The sequence below is a fragment of the Hemitrygon akajei genome, chromosome 8 (genome assembly GCF_048418815.1).
Source record: "Hemitrygon akajei chromosome 8, sHemAka1.3, whole genome shotgun sequence".
NCBI lineage: Eukaryota > Metazoa > Chordata > Chondrichthyes > Myliobatiformes > Dasyatidae > Hemitrygon > Hemitrygon akajei.
This window is the reverse complement of record NC_133131.1, coordinates 43520402-43536737: the sequence shown is the minus strand read 5'-3', so window position 1 is coordinate 43536737 and position 16336 is coordinate 43520402. Positions and strand designations below refer to the sequence as shown.

At 44.2% G+C, this 16336-nt stretch overlaps 1 protein-coding gene across 2 annotated transcripts in view; it reads left to right on the top strand.

Moving 5' to 3' along the window:
* rasa4 (RAS p21 protein activator 4) overlaps positions 1-16336 on the top strand; it is a 264778-nt gene that overhangs the window by 148477 nt on the left and 99965 nt on the right. The gene's annotated exons all lie outside the window — the stretch shown is intronic.

Genomic DNA, 16336 nt, shown 5'->3' with positions numbered 1-16336 from the left:
GCAACAGCAGAAATTGAACCCAGGTCACTCGTACTGTAAAGCGCTGTGCTAACCACTATGCTACCATGCCACCCGAATGTATGTGTTGTAACACTGTAATCTATGCTGGAACAGTATCATTGCCTGGAAATTCATTGACTTCATTGTTGTGGTCGTTCTTACTAAATCAGCGATTCTTCCTTCCCTTTCTTTCTTCACTCCCTTTGGTCTTCTTCGATGTACTCCCGTAAGTAAGGGCCCTTAAGGGCTATGCACTCCTTTTGTGTAGGATGTAGCAGAGGATGCTTTTGAATGGAAAAATCCTACAAAAGATAGTGAATTTGGCCCAGTACATCATGGGTAAAGCCCTCCCAAAAATTGAGTGTGAAATGGTGTCAGAGGAAAGCAGCATCCATCATCAAAGATCCTCACCACCCAGGCCGTGCCCTTTTCTTGCTGCTGCCATCAGGTAGAAGGTACAGAATCCTCAGGACTCACACCACCGAGTTCAAGAACAGCTTCTACCCCTCAACTATCAGACTCTTGAACAAAAGCGGATAACTACACTCACTTGCCCCATCGCTGAGATGTTCCAACAACCAATGATCTCACTTTAAGGACGCTTTACCTTGTTATCTCATGTTCTCTTTCTTTATTGCTATTTATTTATATTTGCATTTGCACAGTTTGTTGTCTTCTGCACTCTGGTTGATCTTTCACTGATCCTGATACAATTACTATTCTCTAGATTTGCTGAGTATGCCTGCAGGAAAATGAATCTCAGGGTTGGATATGGTGACATATATGTACTTTGATAATAAAATTTACTTTGAACTTTGAACTAAGTATAAAGATCAGGTTGGCATGTGCTGTTGCCTGTCCCCTGGACCAGGATAGATGGCTGACAACATTTTCCATTGTTCACAGTGCTCTGATGATTTTCACTGTAGTGACTCTCAGGAGAGTTGATGGGATGGGGAAGAACAGGGTAGTTATTATTCCCCCAGTATCAGCCCTGCAATATGCCTGGCAAAAAGGTTAGGATTAGGGGCTGGAAAAGCTCAAAGTGAATGAGTCACTGGTGTTATTTGGGAAGCTGGTGTTGAAATGCTGAGGGAGAAGTAACCCCTGTGGTTTGTGAAGAGCTCTGGGTTTTAGGTGAGAACATGAAGCCCCATAAGAGTATGGTCTGGCATGGAAGGCCCTTTTTCCTAAAGTTCAGAGCATCAGTTACCATCTTCATGCAGCATGACACAGGTCAGGGGCAATATTAATGCAGATACAAAGAGGCATGGCAGCGGAAATATTTCATTAGGAGTTTGAGAAGATTTGTCATGACACCAAAGGCACTTCCAGATTTCTATAGATGTACAACATAGAGCATTCTAACTGACTGAATTACCATCTGATATGGGGGGAGGGAGGGAGGGGATTGATACTGCACAGGATCAAAATAAGCTGCTGAGAGTTGGAAACTTAGTCAGCTCCATCATGAGCACTAGCATCCGTAGCATCCAGAACATCTTCAAGGAATGATGCCTCAAGAAGGTGGAGTCCATCATTAAGGACCCCCACCACCCAGGACATGCCTTACTCTCATCGCTAGCATCAGGGAGGAGGTACAGAAACCTGAAGGCACACACTCAGCGATTCAGGAACAGCTTCTTCCCCTCTGCCATCCGATTTCTGAATGGACATTGAACCCGTGAACACTACCTCACTACATTTTTATTTCTATTTTTGTACTACTTATTTAATTTAACTATTTTATTTATATTTATATATCACGACCAGACTACGTAACAGTTTTTTCCCCCAAACTATCAGACTCCTCAGTACCCGAAGCCTGGACTGACACCTTGTCCTACTGTCCTGTTTATTATTTATTGTAATGCCTGCACTGTTTTTGTGCACTTTATGCAGTCCTGGGTAGGTCTGTAGTCTAGTGTAGCTTTCTCTGTGTTTTTTTTATTACATAGTTCAGTCTAGGTTTTTGTACTGTGTCATGTAACACCATGGTCCTGAAAAACGTTGTCTCATTTTTACTCTGCACTGTACCAGCAGTTATGGTCGAAATGACAATAAAAGTTGACTTGACTTGACTTTATACCTGTAATTAGTGCTTTTTTTCTGTTATTATGTAATGCTCCTGCAAAGACAACAAGTTCCACGACATATGCCGGTGATATTAAACCTGATTCTGATCACCTGGAATGCATTGCCATGGAAATCCGAAACCTGGGGAGACGTTTCTAGGAAAGGTCATAATGATTTGATCTGTATGGACGGTATGCAAAACAAGCTTTTCGCTCTCTCTTGGTAGGTTATGGGCTGAGTGCGGGCCAGTGGGACTAGGTGAGAGTAACCATTCGGCACAGACTAGAAGGGCCGACATGGCCTGTTTCCGTGCTGTAATTGTTTTATGGTTATATGGTTATAATGTGAGGGAATTAATGGGCAGGTCTCCGCTTCACATTCCAAGGCCAGAGACGCAGAATTGGGACACCCATGGTCAGATACCAGATGTCTGGCCTGCAGAGCACTGTGGGTGAGAGCTAGTGGGCACTCCCCCCCAGGGTCAGTGAGTTGTCAGCGGGTTCCAGAGTCTGAGTTCCAAGCAGACAGGAGAAATTAGATCCAATGACCTCCCCCCCCCCCCACCCCACCCGGGTATAGGCATCAGTGAGACCAGAGTTCGAGGCCTAGTATTCGAGGTGTCCCATCCTCAGCAAATCCGGAGTTCAAGACCTAATGTTTGGTGATCAGTGGGTTCTGGAGATGGTGCCAAGCACTGAGGCCTGAAGGTTGAATTGGAAGTCCAGAAGTCGAGGCCTGTAGGCCAGAAACTGAGTCTGCAGATATCTGTGAGCCCGCTGGAGGCCGAAGACAGCCTGTGCTGGGGTAGGAGGACTGTGTGTGTACGTGACTGGGTGTGTGGTACGAACAGGGCTTGCTTTGCTGTTGTTTCATCACTTATTGTGTTCTGCTGAGCATTATGGGAGCACACCCTCAGGTGTGTTAGTTGTTTAAGGCAATGATGCATTTCACCCTATGTTTTGATCTACATACATTTCTAGAATGGTGAGGTGTATCCTAGAAATGCAAGTGATTCTACTCGGGTAAAACCCATTTTCATTTTCATGGCATATATTAAAAAGTCACCATGTCATCTTATTTCCAGGAACATTTGTCATAATCTAGAGAAGTTATCATTAGTATTTTGTTCGGTAGAATTAGTTTTCAAGCTCTCCTTTGAAATTCAAAGACCACTTATCCTCCTGCTTTGATAAACGAAATTCACTACTTTCCTCCCACTCATCCGCCGCCCACCTCGAGCAGAGGTAGTTCTGTACACCACCCTCCCACAAAATGGGAAATATTATTATCGGGAATGTAAACAGTGTTACGGCACCGCATACTGAGTTGTAGGAAATATCTGTTTGGGAATTAATTGGATGCTGAGATTGTCAATCACAACACAAGGGCTGACAGACTCTGGGCTGTTAATTATGGGCACCTGATGGTACAGGATAAGCCCTGGGAGTCATGACACGTTGCACAAAGAAAGGATTGTTAGACACAGCTACAACACACAGTTTGAGAGGTCAGGGGCGTCTGCCAGTCCTGACATCATTTAAACATATTAAATTGCCTGGGGTTTGGGAAAGAGGGGAGAGGGAGTGGGTGAGGGTGCTTGGAGGGAGTGGAAGAGAGGTGGGAGGGAGTGGGTGAGAGGGGGATAGAGGAAGAAGGGGAAGGGGAAGAGAGAGGTAGGAAAGAGAGGGGGAGCAAAAGAGAGGAAAGAGAGGGGGAAGTGGAAAGGGGAGAGAGAGAGAACCACTCCTCTATAAATTTACCCCAGATAGAGAGAAAGTCTCCGGAGAGAGTGTGAGAAGTCCCCACACATTTACCTCAGAGACAGAGAGAATGAGAATCCATTATCCGTTTACCCTAAAGAGATATAAGTGCTCACATATTCAGCCAGAGAGAAATAAGGAGCAAGAAACACCTACGCAGCTCATACTTCATGTAGATAAATAATAATGTATTGTTCATATCATATTTACCATGAATAATGACGTGTGTGTCATTAGCATAACTGCTGCAGCTGGGGGAATTGGTAAGTATTGTCACTCTGAGCAGTTATATAAAATACTAATCACTTGTCTTATTAACCCTATGGGTGGATTGGCTGAAGATTACAGAAATTATGTCACTTCAATAAATGGCTACTAATCCCCAATTTTACACATTTATTTATTTATTGAGATGCAGCTTGGAATAGGCCCTTCTGGCCCTTTGAGCCACACCGCCCAGCATCCCCCTGATTTAATCCTAGCCTAATCATGGGACAATTTACAATTACCAACCCGTACATCTTTGGACTGTGGTAGGAAACTGGAGCACCCGGAGGAAACCCACACGGTCATATCAAGGTCCTATTTGGTAATAAGAAATAATTCTCATTCGCAGATGTGTCTCAGGCACTTTGGACAAGAAATTGGGTTACAAGCTTTTATTAGTATGAAAAGAACAAATTCTTCAATTGAGATGTAGAGAATAACATTATCGGGTTTCCTTGCATAATGAAACACTCTTCATTTTCAGCACAATGTGTTCAATGTGCTACACATTCTTTCACCTGCTTTGCAGGGGTGAACTTGACAGCCTTTAAAGAACTTAAAGAAGCAATGCTGCCAGCTACAGGGGAACATTGCTGCTGAAGGAATAGATGCCTCCATGATGGGAGGAGGACGGCAGTGTTAGGGCGTCCTCCCTGATGCAATTATGACCTGAAGAGGCTTGTTGCTAAGTTTCAGCACTGGAGGGGCACAGGGGGAGGGTGGGAGAAACAAAGAAAGGATTTAAGTGATAGTCTGTGCTTGTCCACTATTGATTATTATCCAATTGTTTGAATTAATTAAAAGAAATTGTATCAGTGATTTAGTGCTAAAATAAACACAATTAATCAAACAACAATATGTATCCTTGGGTGTTAAGCTTCCAACTGTATGAAGATTATAGTTGGGAGCTTTAACATCCCAAGGATACACGGTATATCAAAAGGACAGGCAGGTAGGGAGAGGGGTTGAGGTGGTTCAGTTAGTAAAAAATAAAATTGAATGCTTAGAAAGAGGTGACATTGGATCAGGTGATGTACAATCATTGTGGATAGAGTTAAGGAACTGCAAGGGTAAAAATAATCTGATGTGAGTTATATACGGGCCTCCAAACAGTACACAGGACGTGGGCTACAAATAACAACAGTAAATACAAAATGCATCTCTAAAGGACAATGTTACGATACTCCTGGGGATCTCAATAAGCAGGGAGCTTAAGGTAAAGGAACCCTTAGGAGTCTGTGATCATGATAGAATTCACCCTGCAACTTGAGAGGAAGAAGCTAAAGTCAAATGTATCAGTATTACCATCAAGCAAAGGGAGTTACAGAGGCATGAGAGACAAAACGGCCAAAGTTAATTGGAAGGGGATACTATCAGGGACGATGGCAGAGTTTCAGTGGCTGGAGCTTATAGAAGCAATCTGAAAGGCACAGGATAGATGCATCCCAAGGAAGCAGGATGACACAACCATGGCAGACAAGGGAAGTCAAAGCCGACATAAAAGCAAAAGAGAGGGCATATAATAGAGCAAGAATAATGAGAAGATAAAAAAATCCAGCAGAAAGCAACAAAAAAAGCCATAAGAAAAGATGAAATATGAAGATAAGTTGGCCAATAATATCAAAGAGGATACCAAAAGTTTTTCAGATATGTACAGTAAAAGAGAAGTGAGAGTAACTAATGGACCACTGAAAAGTGAAGTGGAGAGGTAATAATGGGGGACAAGGAAATGGCGGATGAACTGAGTAAGTTCATCCTGAGTAAGTTACCTGACAAATCTGTTGGAATTCCTTGAGGAAATAACAAGTAGGATACACGTAGGAGAATCGGTGGATGTTGTGTACTTGTATTTTCAGAAGCCCTTTGACAGGGTGCCGCACATGAGGCTGCTTAGCAAGATAAGAGTCCGTGGTATTACAGGAAAGATACTAGCATGGATAGAGCATTTAGATGCTGCCTGGCCTGCTGCGTTCAACCAGCATTTTGTGTGTGTTGCTTGAATTCCCAGCATCTGCAGATTTCCTCGTGTTTGGATAGAGCATTGGCTGATCGGCAGGAGGCAAAGGGTGGAAATAAAGGTAGTCTTTTCTGATTGGCTACCAGCGATGTGTGGTGTTCTGCAGGGTCAGTGTTGAGACCCCTTTTTTCACATTGTATGTCAGGAAAATTTGGCTGACGGAATTGATTTCTTTGTGCCCAAGTTTGCAGGTGGTACAAAGATAGGTAGAAGGGCAGGTTAGTGTTGAGGAAGCGATGAGGCTGCAGAAGGACTTAGATAGATTAGGAGAACGGGCAAAAAAGTGACCTTCTACCTCTTCTCACCTGCCTATTACTTCCCCTTCGGTCCCCTCCTCCTTCCCTTTCTCCTCTTATTCACTCTGTCAGGTTCCTTTTTCTCCAGCCGTTTACCTTTCCCTCCCACCTGACTTCAGCTATCACCTTCCAGAGAGCCCCCTTCCCCCCCCCCCCCCCCCAGCCTTTTTATCTAGCATCTTCCTCCTTCCTTCTCAGTCCTGAAGAAAGGTCTGGACCCAAATCATTGACTGTCTATTCATTTCCATCAGTGTTGCCTGACCTGCTGAGTTCCTCCAGCATTTTGTCTGTGTTACTGCAGATGGAGTACAATGTTGGGAGGCATTGGCTCATGCACTTTGGTAGAGAGAATAAAAGCATACATTATTTTCTAAACCAGGAGAAAATTAAAATATCCAAGATGCAAAGAGACATGGGAGTCCTCATGCAGGATTCCCTTAAGGTTAACTTGCTGGTTAAGTCAGTGGTGAGGAAGGCAAATGTAATGTTGGCATTCATTTCAAGAGAACTGGAATATAAATAAAAGGATGTAATGCTGAGGTTTTTAAGGCTCCGCTGAGGCCTCACTTGGAGTATTCTGAACATTTTTGGACCCCTTTTCGAAGAAAGGATGGGCTGATATTGGGGAAGGTTCAAAGGAGGTTCACGAAAATAATTCCGAGAATGAAAGGTTTATCATTTGTATGTGCTGCAACTTATAAAATGGGGGGTGATCTCATTGAAACCTATCAAAAATTGAAAGCCTATATAGTGTTTCCAATAATGAGGGAGTATGACTAGAGGGCACAACTTCAGAATTGAGGGACGTCCATTTATAACCGAGACGAGGGTGGTGAGTGTGTGGAATTCATTGCCACAGGAGGCTGTGGAGGTTGATAGGTTCTTGATTACTCAGGGTGTGAAAGGTTGTGTGGGGAGGGCAGGCAAATAGAGTTAAGAGGGAAATGGATCAAGCATAGTAAAATGGCGAAGCAGAGCCGATGGGCCAAATGGCCTACTCTGCTCCTATGTGTAATGTCTTATGGCCTAACTTCTAATTGAAAGGGTACAATAGAATTGAAGTATTCTCTGCCAACAATAACAACTGCTCATTACACAATCATCCCATGTGAGAAACTATCCACAATGATTACTGACTGCAACTCCACTCAGCATCTGATGATGGTTTAAAAAGTGAGTGTATCCATAGGAACTGCGGTTCAAAGTAGTCCCTTGTCTCACTAGAGAGGCACTGATATTGCACAATGAAGCAATAACTAAGTTGTTGTTTTCTGTCCTCAGGATAGACTGCTTTTATTGCTCAATAGTTAGCCCCGAGAACTGTTGCGTCTCCTGAAGTAATTGCTTCACACCTGGCTGACTCACTGGCCCATCTCGGAGGTTTCAGACTCGAACTACACGGTGTTGATCAGAGAAATCAGAGATCAGCTCGGATCAGATAAAGGCGGACCATCCTTTTACAACATTGATGAGCCAGTTGGTTTTTTGCATTCCTGCCCTGCAATAGAGTAATTCATCAGGTGCAGACTAAGCACCAGATCACAAACTGGTAAACCTACCTGACTGTCAGAAATCACATCTCAAGAAACTGGTGTAACCCTCAGGTTTGGCCGGCATGTGTTCATATTGGGGAAGACAGCTTCCGGCCCAGCCAAACTGAGAAATCTCGTTTGTGTCTATGCTGTGTGATGTGTTGCCCGGTTACAAATCCGAACGGCAAAATGTCAGACAGTACACCATGTGCAATTAAATGATTGAACTTTATAAATCTTAATCTGACTATAGGGTTAGCAAAGAAAATAAGAAGAACTAGGGCCCATTTTAATTAAACAGTCTAATCTGCACGTTGGAGCTCACGTTTCCGTCCATTCGTTCCCTGTCGACCTCCTCCGAGGGTTGCGGACCCTCAGACTCTCGCTCCACACCCACTCTGCCTGGTCTACCAACTCTCTCCATTCACATCTTCCCTCTTCATCTCTCACCAACAAAGGTCATGAATCCCTTCTCTTAGCCCGACAAGGAAGAAACATGCCTCTCACTGGATGACACACATTCCAAAGCCCCTGTTATCTCCAGTCATAACCCAAACATTGCTGCTACAGAAAAACCTTTACATTAGCAATGAAAACATTACAGAGAGGCTATTACATTAGCAGTAAAACCTTACAGCATGCTACTCTACTCTATGTTAAGCTGCAGTACTGAGCAACAAGAGATACAGTTCCCAAGTGTAAGCTTGCAAGGAAGGCCAACTCTAGCTCCTTACCTACTCAATGATGCAAAGCAAATACACTGAGGCTCTGAGGGGGAGAGCTGGACAACTGGGGAACAACAGAACTGGAGCTAACGAACATCTTCAGAAGGATGAATGAGGAAGTGAGGGACTGATTGAATAAATTACATCTGCAGAGACAAACAGAACACTGAAGGCAGGCAGTTGTTGGTGAAAGAAGCGCAATTGGATAGAGCAGTGGGAGCATCAGAGCAAGGGCTGGCCCTCACATTGCTAAACAGCTGCCTGAAGCCCTGACACAGCATACAGCAACAGTGCCCATAGTGCCTAGTGGATATACTCTTTTCACAGAGGCCTAACGTTTAATGGTGTCTGCCAAACTTACTCATCAGTCAGAATCTGAGAAAAGTCTGATCTCGAGAAAGTGGCCCTCATAGAGCTGCTGTGCTGAGAAGGAAAAGGAAGTATTCCCAGAAGATGCCATGCAAGGAAGCTGCCCTTCCATTACCTTCTCTGTTCGGTGCTACGGTGAAAGACAGAAAAGAGTAACTGTAGAGATCTAGTGCTTTCCCGGCATATATGACAAATAAACTCCTTTTGGGCTTCCAGATATTGATTTTAACCGACATTGCGATGTCAAACTCTGGCATCTTCCTCAGGGATGATGTCTGGTCTGGTGGTATTTAAACCCCCCCCATCATCTGTCCCTCCTGATTAGTTGATCCTCATCCAATCAGGTTTTCACTGTCCCTCCTTGCTTGCAATTGAATTCCGGTTCTAACTTAGAGCGAGACCTTCGTCTTTGTTAGAATTCTTTTCCTCTAGTTTTATTTCAATGGCTTCCTTTACCAGTCGGTCCCAAAAGCTCTTGGAATGGCATATTAGCTGTGTGCTGTTGAAGTCAATCCAACGGCCATTGTGAACGCTATGTCCTGCTAAACCGATTTCTCCAGGTACCCCAAATGAATACACCTCCTGTGCTCCTTAATGCGGGTTTCCACCGTGCATGCCGTTTGGCTGATATATGCTGCTCTGGGAATCCTGTAAACGCCAGCCGACCTGAGTCCCAGATTATCTTTGGCCCACATAAGCTGTGATTTGAGCTTCCTTACAGGTTTGTGAATGGTATTCATCCGGTATTTCTTCAGGATCCTGGCAATCCTTCCTGAAACTGTGGAAATATAAGGAAAATAGGCAGGAGTAGCAGGTTCCTCCTTATTGTTAGGTTTCCTGGTTTTTCCATCAGCCCAATTGATTTCCTTCACCTTTTAGCTATTCTGTAGGAACGTTATGCATAATTGTCTTACTTCCCTGTGGAGACTCTCTGGATCCTAAATCACTTTCACACAGTTAATCAAAGTAGAAAAAAAACACTCCACTTTGGGAGGCATGATGGTGGCTCTTATTGTTGAGGTATATATCCACGTTAGTGGGTTTCCGATAGATGCCATGTCCGAGACTACCGTCCGGTTTCTGTCATTTAGAAATGGGAGGGAATGGGAGGGAACCATTCTTCTCCATCTCTGCCATAAATTGAATGTTGGGATCTATACTGCTCAGATAGTTGTGGAACTGATGGAGTGCCTGGCGTCCATGAGGCCACACTATGAAGGTGTCATTGGTGTATCTGAAAGAAGCACTTGGAGTGTAAGGGCGATGAACTCAGAGCCCTCTCCTCAAAGTCCTCCATGTGGAAATTAGCAGTAGCTGTCGACAAGGGTGATCCCACGGCCACTCTGAACGTTTGTTCATGGGAGTTCTCCTTATAGAGAAAGTACATCAATGTAAAGGTGTCTTCAAAAAAGGTCAACGGTACTCTTATCAAACCTTGATCGCTGGAGGACCAAGCTGTCCTTAGTGGGAACTCATGAGCATGGACACCATGCCAAAACTGACTCTCATGTCCTTCAGGGTCAGCTGGATGTTGGTTATTGCTTTTACAAAGTCAGTCGAATTTGTAATGTGATGCTCACAGCCCCTAACAAAAGGAGACAGTATGGCTGTTATAAGCTTAGCGAGGTAGTAGCTTGGAGAATCTATCCCGCTGATGATAGGCCTCAGGGGAAATCCTCCTCGCGTATCTTAGGGAGCCCATAAAGTCTTGGTGGTACTGGTGCCTGAGGAAGAAGTGTCTTGCATATGTCTGCCGGTAGTTTGGATTTCTTCAGTAAAGCCGAGGTCATCCTGACAATCGAATTGGTGGGATCCCACTGTAGAACTCTGTGGGCAGGATTGTCCAACATCTGTTGGACTTTGCTGTGGTATTCCTTCGAGGACATCAGGAGCATCGCATTTCCTTTGTCCGCTGGTAAAATCACGATGGCTGGGTTTCGTCATAGTGCCTGGAGGGCCAGTCACTCTCCTTTTGTAATGTTTCTATTAAGGACAGTTTGGTCCTTTGGCGATCAAGATTTGATAAGGGTGCCATTGACCTTTTTGAACATACGCTTACATTATCGTACTTCCTCTATTTACCCACTCATGTGGACTTATACCTCAACAATAACAGCCACCATCACGCCTCCCAACTTAGAGTGGTTCTTTATACTTTGATTAACTGTGTGAAAGCAATTTTGCACCTGGAGAATCTCCACGACTTTCCTACAGAATGGCTACAAGGTGAAGGAAATCAATCAGGCCCTTAAAAGGGCCGACGGAAATAAAACAGGAAACCCAACAACGAGGAGGGATCCGTAACTTCTGTCTGTCTTCCTGATATGTCCACGGTTTCTGGAAGGATTGCCAGGATCCTGAAAAAATATTGAATTAATACTATCCATAAGCCCTAAGGAAGTTCAAATCGCAGCTTATGCGGGTCAAAGATGACCTGGGACTAAGGACGGCCGGTGTTTACAGGATTCCCTGGGAACGTACAGCAGCTTTTATTGGATGGTGGAATGGTGGAAATTGGCTTCAAGGAGCACAGGAAGTGTATCTGTTTGGGTTACCTGGAGAAGTCGTTGGGTGCAGAACACTACATTTACAATGGCCATAGACTTGAATTCAACGGCACAAAACTACTGTGCCTTGGCAATGGTTTTTTGGGACTACCTGGTGAAGGAAGCCATTGAAATAAAAATAGTGGAAAGGAATTTTAACAAAGATGAAGGTCTCGCTCTAAGTAAGAACTGGAATTTGGTTGTAAACAAGCTGGAACAGTGGAAACCTGATTGGATGAGAACTAGCCAATCAGGAGGGATAGACAATGGGGTAATAAATACCACTGGACTAGACATGCCCAGGCATCATCCTTGATGAAGATGGCAGAGTTCGTCATCGAAATATTGGTTAAAATTGATACCTGTCTCTGACTGGATGCCCGAGACGAGTTAACTGTAGAGATGCATCACTGAGGCTGAGGTCTTTACCTGGAAACTGCAGCTTCAGTAGGTTTCAGCTGCAGTCTTACCCTTAAGTCAGAAGGTCCCATTAATGCCTAAAAGAATAATGCAGCTTAGATTTTTGCCAATCTGCATTATTTCAGCGTATTTTAATGCAGATGCAACCAGGGAGGTCTCTGTAAGGATAGGAGTCCATGAATGCCTGCACTTTGCGAAGGTTTGTACCATCTATTCCTGTCCGTTGAGTAAATAGGTCTGGATGATCTCCCTAATGTTACAGTGTACATTGGGAGAACTGAGGGGCGAGACCAGGGTCAGCAACATCAGCCTGGAATGATCCTGAAGACAGGAGACTGGGAGTGACATCGACCCTGATCTCCATTGGGAAAAATCGTCCAGGCACACATTGGAGGCTGACTGTGTGCTTGCAGGAGATCACAGATCTGAGGGCGCATAAAGAGAGTAGTCTGAGCATTGGGCCTATAAAGAAGACATTTTCAGGGGAAACAGCATTAGTAAAACACAGATGTTTTGAGAGTTAATAAGAAATCTGTTGTTTCCAGCTCAATGAGATTGAAAATCTCACTGCCTGTGTGTTTTGGGCATGGTACTATTATAATATCACTTGAAGCACTTGCACTAAAGAAAAAAAAATGAGAAAATGACCAAAAAAATGCAACCAAAAAATCAACAACCAAATTTCCCAAGAGGTGCCAAGACACCCAGAATTGATTGAAAAAAATGCTCAATCCAAGATTATACCAATTTTTAATAGCACAGCCTGGTTTCTGTGGGAGTTGTGTAAAGGACTTTCTAGGTAGCTTAGCAGGAAAATCTTCAACTCCAAATGCACTGACTCTGTGCTGAGATGCCCAGGCATTGACAGCCAGTCTTCTTTAGCTCAGCAAAGGGGAATGCTCTGGAAGAAGTGTCAATAATCTACCATGGTAGCATGACCATTAGAATAGGATTTGACCTAATTTATACGTTTATTTAAATCTATTTATTTAAGTTTATTTGTACATTATTTACATGAGGTGCTGTTCCTTGAGGCCAGTGATGGAACGGTCCTGGAGACCAAATATAAAGACAGCTAAGTGAGATGGGTATTGAGAACTAAATTTCTCAGATTGTTATAGCGACCCTTGAGAGTGGCCTCATCGTGGCAGAAGAAGAGGCCATGGAATGACATTTCTGAAAAGAAATGGGATAGGAAATTAAATGGTTGGCCACCAGGAAATTCTGCTTTTTGTGGATGCGCAGAGGTGCTCGACAAAGCGGTCCCCCAATTTAAGTCAGGTTTCACCAGTGTAGAGGAGGCTTCTTTGGGAGCATTAGGAGTCAGTCCTCTTCTGCCATGATGAGGCCACTCTCAGAGTGGAGCAGCAACTCCTCATATTCTGTCTGGATAGCCTCCAACCTGATAGCATGAACATTGATTTCTCCTTTCTGTAAATTATATTTTTCCCTCCACCTTCCCTCTTCTTCTATTGCCATTTCTGGCCTGTTACCTCTTCCCCTCACCTGGCTATCACCTCCCCCTGCTGCCCCTCCTCCTTCCCTTTCTCCCATAGTCCAGTCTCCTCTCCTATCAAATTCCTTCTTCTCCAACCCTTTACCTTTTTTACCTGTCACCTCCTAGCTTCTTACTTCATCTGCCCTCCTCCACCCACCTGGCTTCATCTATCACCTTTAATCTTGTTCTCCTTCCCTTCCCCTCACTTTTCTTTTATTTTGACATCTTCCCCTTTCCTTTTCAGTCCTGATGAAGGGTCTCAGCCCCAAATGTCGGCTGTTTATTCATTTCCAAAGACGTTGCCTGAACTGCTGAGTTCCTCTAGCTCTTTGTGTGTGCTGCTCTGGATTTCCAGCAGCTGTAGAATCCCTTGTGTTTCTAAGAAGATCAGATCTGTTCAAGCTTCCAGGTGTGGTCTGACCAGGGACATATTTAATTGCAGTAAGAGGTTGCTACTTTGAAATTCAAACCCCATTGATAACATACACATTGTACTTATAAATGCTTGTTGTATCTACCCAGGTTCCGCTCAATATCAAGAGTTCCTATCTCTTGCCATCTAAAAATTACACTGTTTTTCTTTGTCTAATTAGAATAAATCATGATTCCATATCATATTAAACAGCCCTGTCCTTGCCCATTTACTTACCCTGTCTAGATCTCCATGGATCAGCTCTGCAGCCTCCTCACTACTCACACTGCCACCAAGATTTTATTCAACTTGCTAACACGGACCTTAAAACAGCTTGAGTTCCCTCACCAACCCTGAGGCGCTCCACTATTTCCAGCCTCCCAATGCAGGAATGTCCGGGAGCAGCTGCCAAGCTGCTGGAGGAACCCAGTGTGTCAGGAAGAATTTGCGGTGGAAAATGGACAGTTGATGTTTCAGACTGAGCCCTTTCATTTGGACTTCCTCCAACATTTTACTTGTTGCTCCAGATTCCAGCATCTTCAGTTTCTTGCATCTCCAAAACTGATGTTGGCTGATTTCCGTAGCTGACCTGTTCTGATCCCTAATCCTTCCTCATCACCCTGGAGGTCTTTTCCTGTAAATTCCCAAACCCACAACCCCTTCCCAGCATAAGTCTTTTTTGGAATGGATGATTCCTCAATAGGTCAATAGGTACATTTAATGTAAGAGAAATGTATACAATATACATACTGAAATTCTTTTTCTTCGCAAACGTCCATGAAAACAGAGGTGTGCCACAAAGAATGAATGACAGTTAAATGTTAGAACTCCAAAGCGCCCCTCAGCTCCCCCTCCCACGCACAAGCAGAGGCAAAGTAATGACCCCCTCCCCCACCAGCAAAAAAACATCGGCACCCCCCCCCACCAAGCACTCAAGCATGCAGCAAAGCATCAATAAATATACAGACTTGAAGTACCCCAAAGACTACTCGCTCACCCAGTAACTCGACACACCACAGGCTCTCTCTCTCCCTAATAAGGGAAAAAGAGGTGTCCCTGTTTCACATGCAGGCAGAAAGACATTTCTCTACCTGACTGTTTTTAAGAGGTACTGTTGAAACTAGTGAACTGTACCTCTGAAAGAATATATGAAGAATGGGCTACGCTGCTCCTTCTGCTGCCAGAATCACAATGAGTTGGGCATTGTGGAAAAAAATCCATCATCCCATCTCTTGCAAAATCACATCAAGCACTGGTTAGACAGACAGACATACTTTATTGATCCCGAGGGAAATTGGGTTTCGTTACAGTCGCACCAACCAAGAATAGTGCAGAAATATAGCAATATAAAACCATAAATAATTAAATAATAAGTTTATTATGCCAAGTGGAAATAAGTCCAGGACCAGCCTATTGGCTCAGGGTGTCTGACACTCCGAGGGAGGAGTTGTAAAGTTTGATGGCCACAGGCAGGAATGACTTCCTATGACGCTCAGTGTTGCATCTCGGTGGAATGAGTCTCTGGCTGAACGTACTCCTGTGCCTAACCAGTACATTATGGATTGGATGGGAGACGTTGTCCAAGATGGCATGCAACTTGGACAGCGTCCTCTTTTCAGACACCACCGTCAGAGAGTCCAGTTCCACCCCCACAACATCACTGGCCTTACGAATGAGTTTGTTGATTCTGTTGGTGTCTGCTACCCTCAGCCTGCTGCCCCAGCACACAACAGCAAACATGATAGCACTGGCCACCACAGACTCAGACAGACTCAGGTTATGAGTCAGGATGCAAAATGTCTCCAGTCAGTGGTGGTGCAAGAATTAGTACTGACCCCTCAAGGCTTCAGCAGCCTAGATTCAGTCCTGACCTTCACTGCTATCTATGTGGAGTTTGCACATTCTCCCTGCAGTTGTGTGGATTTCTTTAGATGCCCTGGTTTCCTCCCGCATCCCAAAGTGCTTGTTACTGCAAATTACCATATAGTAGTGCAATTAGGAATAGGATGGGAGTTGGTGGACATGTGAAGGAGAGTTGCAGAAGTCTGGGGAAATATGGAGAGGGTGAATAGACTGATGGGATTAGAGTAATCCATCTCTGTGGACTCAGTGTGAATTTGTGGAATTTATTACCACTGGCTGCCGGGGAGGCCAGGTCATTGGGTGCGTTAAGGCAGAGCTTGATAGGCTCTTGATTGGACATGGCATTGAAGGTTACGGGGAGAAGGCCGGGGAGTGGAGCTGAACGGTGAAAAACAGGATCGGAAGGTTGAATGGCAGAGCAGACTCGATGGGCTGAGTGGTTAATTCTGCTCCTGTGTCTTATGGTCGAAAACATTTGGAACTTGCACAGCTATTGCAACATCGAATTGCAATGAATTATTTTAAAATCTGGATCACACGGAGAAGTTGCATTAT